The sequence below is a fragment of the Pristiophorus japonicus genome, unplaced genomic scaffold (genome assembly GCF_044704955.1).
Source record: "Pristiophorus japonicus isolate sPriJap1 unplaced genomic scaffold, sPriJap1.hap1 HAP1_SCAFFOLD_421, whole genome shotgun sequence".
NCBI lineage: Eukaryota > Metazoa > Chordata > Chondrichthyes > Pristiophoridae > Pristiophorus > Pristiophorus japonicus.
Genome location: NW_027254102.1, coordinates 423110 through 433698, shown reverse-complemented (window position 1 = coordinate 433698; position 10589 = coordinate 423110). Strand labels below are relative to the sequence as shown.

Here is a 10589-nt window from a genome sequence, read left to right as displayed (position 1 = left end):
CACCATCTTTCAAAAATCACTCTATCTGCAACTTAAATATTTTCAAAGACCCAGACTCCACTGTTCTCTGGGGTAGAGAATTTCAAAGTTTCACGACCCTCTGAGAGAAGAAATTCCTCTTCATTTCCATTTTAATTGGGGCCACCCTTAAGCTCAGACTTTGCCACCGAGTTCTCGATTCCCCCACAAGAAGAAACAGAGATCAGTGGGGAAGCTAAAGACCTGATAAAGAAAGTATTTAAACAATTATTTTGATGCAAGAAATACTGCAAGGTATGTTAGTAACAAGTAATTGTAATCAACTAACCCATCAAAATTAGCAAATGCAATTACAAAGGTCAGAACATTTCAAAGTTGATCACATGTGTGAAGATCTATTAACCGCATTCAACAATTGTTAAATACAGGAAATAACAGATTTACAGTCCTACGAAAGATAGTTCTTTCAAGGGTTGGTTAAAAGGAACGTTAAATGAGTGTAAAGTGAGACACGCCGGTTCAGTCTGAGACATCCACAAGCCGGATACTCAAACGAAACAAGTTTGGGATTTGATGTGGGAAAAGATGAATTAGGTGAGAAGTGAAACAATCTGGAGTAAGAAAAGGCCCAGAATGGAAGGGACGGGAACATTAATGAGTCTATTTTTATGGAGAAATCCAATATTGGACACAGGGTGTTTGGACCAATCCTGAGACACAACATTACTGTCCAGCTCAGGGACAGGGTTATACAGAGCAGCAGGAACAATGACTGAGGGCCAGAATGAACATGTTCAGTGCCCAATGGGGGCCCAGTAAATCCTGTCCCAGTCACTGAGGTGGTCTTGGGTATTTACCCAGCATTCCCCGCGATGGAGAATGTGCCGAGCCCACACTACAGGGGCCCAGTGCGCAGGTGCGAGACCTGGCGGTATGTGGAGCATGCGCGGTGCGTGTAATGGCGGAAAGGACATGTGAACATCTGTTCCGCCAAACAGTCCATTCTCCGCGGGGCGGAGGGGAGTAAAGGACCAGCGGGGAGCCGGGGAGGCTTCATAAACAACCGGTGCCCGCCGGAAGCCCGGAATAACAACCGGAATATCGGCGGCTGCAGCCTCGAGGCTTTCTCCCGGTCACAGGCCCCGGGTAACGGCGGCCATCTTTGTACAGGAAGGCAGGGTCAGTCCTCCGCCATCTTGGTTCAGTGAGCAGCACAGCGCATGCGCGGCCATCTTGGTAAAGGAAGAGCTGAGTTCCTTTGCTCAGATTCTGATAAAAGGATATTGGATTTTACAGATTGAATTAATGCAGAGAGCGGCGCATGCACGGTTCAGCCCACCCCTGTGTCATTCCCAGTGAGCAGAATAGCACATGCACCCTCCCCTCCCAGCCCTGCCTGGGATCACCATTCACTCAGTGAGCGCAACAAGATGGTTTAAAACAGCCGGGACTGGAGACACCGCGACCCCGGGGTAAGGCAGCGAGCAGCATTGAGTCCGGGGGGACTTCAGGGGGAGTCGGGGGCTGTGTGTAAGAGGCAGAGTGGACCAAGAACCAGTGTCAGTGTGTGGTGTGAGTGGGGGAAGGGAGAGGCCATTCTCGGGCTGTGTGTGGACAGTGTGTGTCCAGGGTAAGGGAGACAGAATGGGCAGAACCCGCTATTTACAATCTGCTGCTTTCTCTCTCCAAACCAGGAGTGAACGTTCCTGGTTTAGTTCCCTCGGGGGCTGTGTGTAAGAGGCAGAGTGGAGCAGGAACTAGTTCCAGGACATGGTGTGAGTGGGGGAAGGGAGAGGCCATTCTCGGGCTGTGTGTGGACAGTGTAAGGTAACAGAGAAAGTAAACCAGTCGCTCTTTCAAATCATTGCTGCTTTCTTTCCCCAAATCAGTAGTGAATGTTCCTGATTCAGTTCCAATCTCACCGTGTCTGTTGTTCTTGGACAGTGAGCAGTGGAAACACAGTCTGACAGTGAGGATGTGGGGAATTTCACAAAGTGCATCTATTGCAGGTACCAGGAGAGGAGAGTGGGAGAAGATATTTTAAAGACGCGTTATATTTCGGTGAACTGAGTTCCCCAAAACCGTGTTGCTGATGATCGAGAGATACATTGTCACTCCCTCAGATACATCGTATTGTCCCCCGAATCCATCTCTTAGAACTAATAATGTTCTCGTATTATTATTCTCAGAGCAAAATTCTTCAACCAGCCAGAACAAATTAGATCTTTCCTCCAACCAGAATACAAGGAACAGTGCAGGCAGCTCCTTCTCACACACAGTAAGTAGATTATCACTCACAGAGCGCAGAGACACAGAACTGGCCTCAATCCTATTGTCACAGGCAGCAGAAGCTGTCAGTCCCACAGTGATCCGAAGTGGCAGAGTTACATTGTGAATCTTACAGCCACATGGAGCAGTAGAATCACATGCTGTTTCACCATTGAAACAGATCACACTGACAGGTACATTAAACACCCACACTCACTTACCAGAAACTGGCAGGTAGAGAATAAAACACAATCAACTGTCAGAAAAAATGTCAAACAGAAAGTATAAACCACACTCGCATATCAGAAGCTGATGGGTACAGAGCAAAAGCCATATTCATGTTTCAGAATCTGACGGATTCAGTATTTAACCCCCCGAACATACCAGAAGATGACAGGTGCAGAATAAAACCCACATTCCCGTACCACAGACTGACAGATACAGTATACAACACACACCCACATATATGAAAGTGACAGTAACAGAATAAAATCCTCACTTACATACCAGAGAGTGACAGCTAAAGTGTAAATCCCATGGCCACATATCGGAAAACTGAAAGGCAGTAAGTAAAATTATTGCTTGCATCGCAGGAATTGATAGGGGCGGAGTTAAACCCACACCCACACATCTGAACAATGACATGGAGAACGCATACTCTTCACTCACATATCAGAGAAATACAGGTAAAAATTAAAATTGATTCTCACGTTCACATACCAGAGACTGGAAAATACAGATTAAACTCAGACTACCGCAGCAGAAACTGAGAGGCACAGATTAAACCTCAACACACACCAAAACCTGACAATTACAGAAAAATACACACACTTGCATATCAGAGACTGAGAGATACAGTATAAAACCCATACTCACATATCAGAGACTGAGTGATACAGTATAAAACCCACACTCACATATGAGAGACTGAGAGATGCAGTATAAAACCCACACTCACATATCAGAGATTGAGAGATACAGTATAAAACCCATACTCATATATCAGAGACTGAGTGATACAGTATAAAACCCATACTCACATATCAGAGACTGAGTGATACAGTATAAAACCCATACTCACATATCAGAGACTGAGTGATACAGTATAAAACCCATACTCACATATCAGAGACTGAGAGATACAGTATAAAACCCATACTCACATATCAGAGACTGAGTGATACAGTATAAAACCCACGCTCCCATAACAGAAATGGAGAGATACAGATAAAGGCCCACACTCACATACCAGAGACAGATAGATACAGAGTAAAACTCAGACTCATTTACCAGAGACCGACAGATTCAGCAGAAAACTCACCTCCATAACACAAATTGACAGTTGGAAAGTAAAACCAATACTCTTTCAGGAATTGGTGGTACACAGTAAAACAATACTAACATACTGGAGAATGATGGGTATGGAGTGGAGCTCACATTCACATAACAGAAATGGACAGATACAGCGCAGGACACACTCACACACCAAGAATGGAAAGAAACATCGAAAATAGGTGCAGGAGTAGGCCATTCGGCCCTTCGAGCCTGCACCACCATTCAATCTGATCATGCAACTTCAGTACTTCACTCCCGCTTTCTCTCTATACCCCCTGATCCCCTTAGCCGTAAGGGCCACATCTAACTCCCTCTTGAATATATCCAACGAACTGGACTCCACAACTTTCTGTGATAGAGAATTGCACAGGTTTACCACTCTCTGGGTGAAAAAGTTTCTCCTCACTTCAGTCCGATATGGCTTATCCCTTATCCTTAGACTGTGACCCTGATTCTGGACTTCCCCAACATCAGGAACATTCTTCCTGCCTCTAACCTGTCCAGTCCCGTCATTATTTTATATGATTCTATGAGATCCCCTCTCATTCTTCTAAATTCCAGTGAGTGTAAGCCTAGCTGATCCAGTATTTCTTCATATGTCAGTCCTGCCATCCGGGAATTAGTCTGGTGAACCTTCGCTGCACTCCCTCAATAGCAAGCAAGTCCTTGCTCAGATTAATAGACCAAGACTGCACACAATACTCAAGGTGTGGCCTCACCAAGGCCCTGTACAACTGCAGTAACACCTCCCTGCTCCTATACTCAAACCCCCTCGCTATGAAGGCCAGCATGCCAGTTGCTTTCTTTACTGCCTGCTGGACCTGCATGCCTACCTTCAGTGACTTGATGTACCATGACACCCAGGTCTATTTGCACCTCCCATTTTACTAATCTCTCACCATTCAGATAATCTGCCTTCCTGTTTTTGCCACCAAAGTGGATAACCGCACAATAATCCACATTATACTGCATCTGCCATGCAATTGCCCATTCACCTAACCTGTCCAAGTCACTCTGCAGCCTCTTAGCATCCTACTCACAGCTCACACTGCCACCCAGCTTAGTGTCATCTGCAAACTTGGAGATATTACCTTCAATTCCATCATCTAAATCATTAATATATATTGTAAATAGTTGGGATCAATGCACTGAACCTTGCAGCACCCCACTAGTCACTGCCTGCCATTCTGAAAAAGACCCGTTTATTCCAACTCTTTGCTTCCTGCCTGCCAACCAGTTCTGCCTCCACGTCAATACATTACCCCCAATACCATGTGCTTTAATTTTGCACACTAATCTCTTGTTTTGGACCTTGTCAAAAGTCTTTTGAAATTCCAAATACACCACATCCACTGGTTCTCCCTTATCCACTCTACTAGTTACATCCTCAAAACACTCTCGAAGATTTGTCAAGCATGAATTCCTTTTCATAAATCCATGCTGACTTGGACCGATCCTGTCACTGCTTTCCAAATGCTCTGCTATTACATCTTTAATAATTGATTCCAGCATTTTCCCCACACCGATGTCAGGCAAACCGGTCTATAATTCCCTGTTTTCTCTCCCCCTCCTTTTTTTAAAAAGAGGGGTTACATTAGCTACCCTCCAATCCAAAAGTACTGATCCATAGTCCATGAAATTCAGGAAAATGACCACCAATGCATCTTCTATTTCTAGGGCCATTTCTTTAACTACTCTGGGATGCAGACTATCAGGCCCTGGGGATTTATCGGCCTTCAGTTCCATCAGTTTCCCAACAACCATTTCCTGACTAATAAGGACTGCCCTGAGTTCCTCCTTCCTGTTAGACCCTCAGTCCCCTAGTAATTTTGGGAGGTTATTCGTGTCTTCCTTCGTGAAGACAGAACCAAACTATTTGTTCAATTGATCTGTCATTTCCTTGTTACCTATTATGAATTCACCTGATTCTGACTGCAAGGGACCATGTTTGTCTTCATCAATCTTTTTCTCTTCACATATCTATAGAAGCTTTTGCAGTCAGTTTTTAACGTTGCCTGCAAGCTTACTCTCATACTCTATTTTCCCCCTCCTAATTAGACCCTTTGTCCTCCTCTGCTGAATTCTAAATTTCTCCCAGTCCTCAGGTTTGCTGCTTTTTCTGGCCAATTTATATGCCTCTTCCTTGGATTTAACACTGTCCCTAATTTCTCTTGTTAGCCACGGTTGAACCACCTTTTCGGTTTTATTTTTATGCCAGACAGGGATGTACAATAGTTGTAATTCATCCATGTGATCTTTAAATGTCTGCCATTGCCTATCCACCGTCAACCCTTTAAGTATCATTCGCCAGTTTATCCCAGCCAAATCACGTCTCGTACCATTGAAGTTTCCTTTAAGTTCAGGACCCTAGTCTCTGAGTTAACTGTGTCACTCTCCATCTTAATGAAGAATTCTACCATATTATGCTCACTCTTCCCCAAGGGGCCTCGCATGACCAGATTGCTAATTAATCCTCTCTCGTTACACAAAACCCAGTCTAGGATGGCCTCTCTCCAGTTGGTTCCTCAACATATTGGTCTAGAAAATCATCCCTGAGGCACTCCAGAAAAACCTCCTCCACAGTATTGCTAAGTTTGGTTAGCCCAATCAATATCGAGGTTAAGGTTACCCATGATAACTGCTGTACCCTTATTGCACGCATCCCTAATTTCCTGTTTGATGCCATCCCCAACCTCCCTACTACTGTTTAGTGGTCTGTACATAACCACAACTAACGTTTTCTGCACTTTGGTGTTTCGCAGCTCCACCCATATAGATTCCACATTATCCCAGCTAATGTCCTACCTTACCATTGCATTAACCTCCTCTTTAACCATTAACACTACCCCACCTCCTTTTCCTTTCTGGCTATCCTTCCTGAATATTGAATACCCTTGGATGTTATGTTCCCAGCCTTGGTTACCCTGGAGCCATGTCTCAGTAATCCCAATTACATCATATCCGTTAACAGCGATCTGTGCAGTTAATTCGTCCACCTTATTACGAATGCTTCTCGCTTTGAGACTCAGAGCTTTCAGGCTTGTTTTTTTTAAACACTCTTATTGTTGTAATGTGGCCCTTTTTGTTACAGAATGAAACCCACAAACAATTACCAGAAATTGACAGGTACTGGATAAAACCCACGCTCTCGTATCAGAAACTAACATACAGAGTAAAACCCTCATCCACATACCAGAGATGGACAGATAGAGTCAAATCCACACTCCCATACCAGACACCACTATATAAGAAAATAAGAACATAAGAAATAGGAGCAGGAGTAGGCATACGGCCCCTCGAGCCTGCTCCACCATTTAATACGATCATGGCTGATCCGATTATGGATTCAGGACCACTTCCCTGCCCGCTCCCCATAACCCCTTATTCCCTTATCAGTTAAGACAATGTCTATCTCTGTCTTAAATATATTCAATGTCCCAGCTTCCACAGGTCTCTGAGGCAGCGAATTCCACAGGTTTATAACCCTCTGAGAGAAGAAATTCCTCCTCATCTCAGTTTTAAATGGGGGCCCCTTATACTAAGATTATGCCCCCTAGTTGTAGTCTCCCCGATCAGTGAAAACATCCTCTCTGCTACCACCTTATCAAGCCCCCTCATTATCTTATACGTTTTGATAAATCACCTCTCATTCGTTCTTCTGAATTCAATGAGTAGAGGCCCAACCTCCTCAATCTTTTCTCATAAGTCAACCCCCTCATCTCCGGAATCAACCTAGTGAACCTTCTCTCAACTTCCTCCAAAGCAAGTATATACTTTTATAAATATGGAAACCAAAACTGCACGCAGTATTCAAGGTGTGGTCTCACCAATAACTTGTATAACTGTAGCAAGACTTCCCTGCTTTTATACTCCAGCCCCTTTGCAATAAAGGCCAAGATTGCATTGGCCTTCCTGATCACGTGCTGTACCTGCATACTAACCTTTTGTGTTTCATGCACAAGTACCCCAGGTCCCGCTGTACTGCAGCACTTTGCAATCTTTCTCCATTTAAATAATAACTTGCTCTTTGATTTTTTTTCTGCCATAATGCATGACCTCACACTTTCCAACATTATACTCCATCTGCCAAATTTTTGCCCACTCACTGAGCCTGTCTGTGTCCTTTTGCAGATTATTTGTGTCCTCCTCACACATTGCTTTTCCTCCCATCTTTATATCGCCAGCAAACTTGGCTACGTTACAGTCGGTCCCTTCTTCCAAGTCGTTAATATAGATTGTAAATAGTTGGGGTCCCAGCACTGATCCCTGCGGCACCCCACTAGTTACTGATTGCCAACCAGGGAATGAACTATTCACCCAACCTCTCTGTTGTCTGTTAGTTAGCCAAACCTCGATCCATGCGAATATATTACCCCCAGCCCGTGAACTTTTATCTTGTGCAGTAACCTTTTATGTGGCACCTTGTCAAATGCCTTCTGGGAGTCCAAATACACCACACCCACTGTATCCACCCTGTTCATTACATGCTCAAAGAATTCCAGCAAATTTGTCAAACTTAACTTCCCCTTCATAAATCCATGCTGACTCTGCCTGACCGAATTATGCTTTTCCAAATGGCGTGCTAATGCTTCTTTAAGAATGAACTCTTCAACATTTTCCCATCCACAGATGTTAGGCTAACTGGTCTATAGTTTCCTGCTTTTTGTCTGCCTCATTTTTAACTGAGTGCGGCTCTCAGTCCCCAGGCAACACCGAGTGCGGCTCTCAGACCCCGGGCAACACCGAGTGTGGCTCTCAGTCCCCGGGCAACACCGAGTGTGGCTCTCAGTCCCCGGGCAACACCGAGTGTGGCTCTCAGTCCCCGGGCAACACCGAGTGTGGCTCTCAGTCCCCGGGCAACACCGAGTGCGGCTCTCGGTCCCCGGGCAACACCGAGTGTGGCTCTCAGTCCCCGGGCAACACCGAGTGTGGCTCTCAGTCCCCTGGTAACACCGAGTGTGGCTCTCAGTCCCCGGGCATCACCGAGTGCGGCTCTCAGTCCCCGGGCAATACCGAGTATGACTCTCAGTCCCCGGGCAACACCGAGTGCGGCTCTCAGTCCCCAGGCAACACCGAGTGTGGCTCTCGGTCCCCGGGCAACACCGAGTGTGGCTCTCGGTCCCCGGGCAACACCGAGTGTGGCTCTCGGTCCCCGGGCAACACCGAGTGTGGCTCTCGGTCCCCGGGCAACACCGAGTGCGGCTCTCGGTCCCCGGGCAACACCGAGTGCGGCTCTCAGTCCCCATGCAACACCGAGTGTGGCTCTCAGTCCCCGGGCAACACCGAGTGAGGCTCTCGGTCCCCGGGCAACACCGAGTGCGGCTCTCGGTCCCCGGGCAACACCGAGTGCGGCTCTCAGTCCCCAGGCAACACCGAGTGTGGCTCTCAGTCCCCGGGCAACACCGAGTGAGGCTCTCGGTCCCCGGGCAACACCGAGTGTGGCTCTCGGTCCCCGGGCAACACCGAGTGCGGCCCTCAGTCCCCGGGCAACACCGAGTGCGGCTCTCGGTCCCCGGGCAACACCGAGTGTGGCTCTCAGTCCCCGGGCAACACCGAGTGTGGCCCTCAGTCCCCGGGCAACACCGAGTGCGGCTCTCGGTCCCCGGGCAACACCAAGTGTGGCTCTCGGTCCCCGGGTTCTCTTCCCTGAAGGACAGTACTGACCCAGATGTGTTTTTATGACAATCCGGCAGCTTTCATGGTCACTTTTTTCTAGTGCCGGCCCCACAAATGACCTGATTCATTAAGCTCCATTTCACAACCTGCCTTTGTGTTTTTGTGGGTTCTCTCTCACACTCCCTTTTTCCTGTTTGAAATTCACTTTACAGGGTGTTAAAAGGGGAGGATTTGGAGACTGGAAGCTCAAACCAAACATCACCTCAAGATCTGACGGTCACTCGGTACATCGGGACTGGAATATCATCAGCTTTTGACCATGGAAGCAGAAGGCACCGTTCACAATGGGGAGAAACGGTACACGTGCTCTGTGTGTGGACAAGGCTTCAGTCAATCATACAACCTGGAGAGACACAAGTGCAGTCACACTGGGGAGAAACCGTGTAAATGTGGGGATTGTGGGAAACGTTTCAACTACCCGTCCCAGCTGGAAACACATCGGCGAGTTCACACTGGGGAGAGGCCATTCACCTGCTCCGACTGTGGGAAGGGATTCACTGCATCATCCAGCCTGCTGAGTCACCAGCGAGGTCACACTGGGGAGAGACCGTTCACCTGCTCCGACTGTGGGAAGGGATTCACTACATCATCCAACCTGCTGAAACACCAGCGAGTTCACACTGAGGAGAGGCCGTTCACCTGCTCCGACTGTGGGAAGGGATTCATTCAGTCATCCGACCTGCTGATACACCAGTGAGTTCACACTGGGGAGAGGCCGTTCACCTGCTCCGACTGTGGGAAGGGAATCACTCGGTCATCCAACCTGCTGAAACACCAGCGAGTTCACACTGGGGAGAGGCCGTTCACCTGCTCCGACTGTGGGAAGGGATTCACTCAGTTTGTCGAGGAAATTTCTAAGTTAAAGTAACTCAAGCGGAGATTTCAGAGTCTTGCTTCAAGAGATTCTTTAATATGTACAGGCGAGATATCTCGGAGAGCTGCTTGGTCTTTACCAAGGCAATACTCTGAAATTCTATAGAAACTTGTTCCATCTTTATACAGAAAAAAATGAATTTTATCTCTACAATTGACACCTACATTATTCAGGAACATTACCAATTCTAAACAGGGCACAAAGGTCAGTTTACACAGCCCAACAGTATCTTGTCACGTCATTATTCAATCTTTTCGAGGGTCAGCAAGATCATCACTAAAAGCCCCTCTTATCAGAGAAATCAGTTTGTCCAGGCAATGGGGGTATCTTAACATATACAAATACCAGATGTACAGCTTTCATGTTATCTGTTCTTTTCTAACAAAGAAGAGACATCAAGTATTTTCTGGCCTTGCAGGATTCTGCAGTCTCAGCACAGAATTAAACTTACTAAAAG

At 46.7% G+C, this 10589-nt stretch overlaps 1 long non-coding RNA gene across 1 annotated transcript; it reads left to right on the top strand.

Annotated features, from left to right (window-relative positions):
* Positions 1 to 1008: 1008 nt before the first annotated feature.
* On the top strand, positions 1009 to 9589 carry LOC139251200 (uncharacterized). Its single transcript, XR_011591378.1, has 3 exons — positions 1009 to 1158; positions 2171 to 2257; positions 9411 to 9589. It is a non-coding gene; the product is annotated as an uncharacterized lncRNA (long non-coding RNA).
* The last annotated feature ends 1000 nt before the right edge of the window (positions 9590 to 10589 follow it).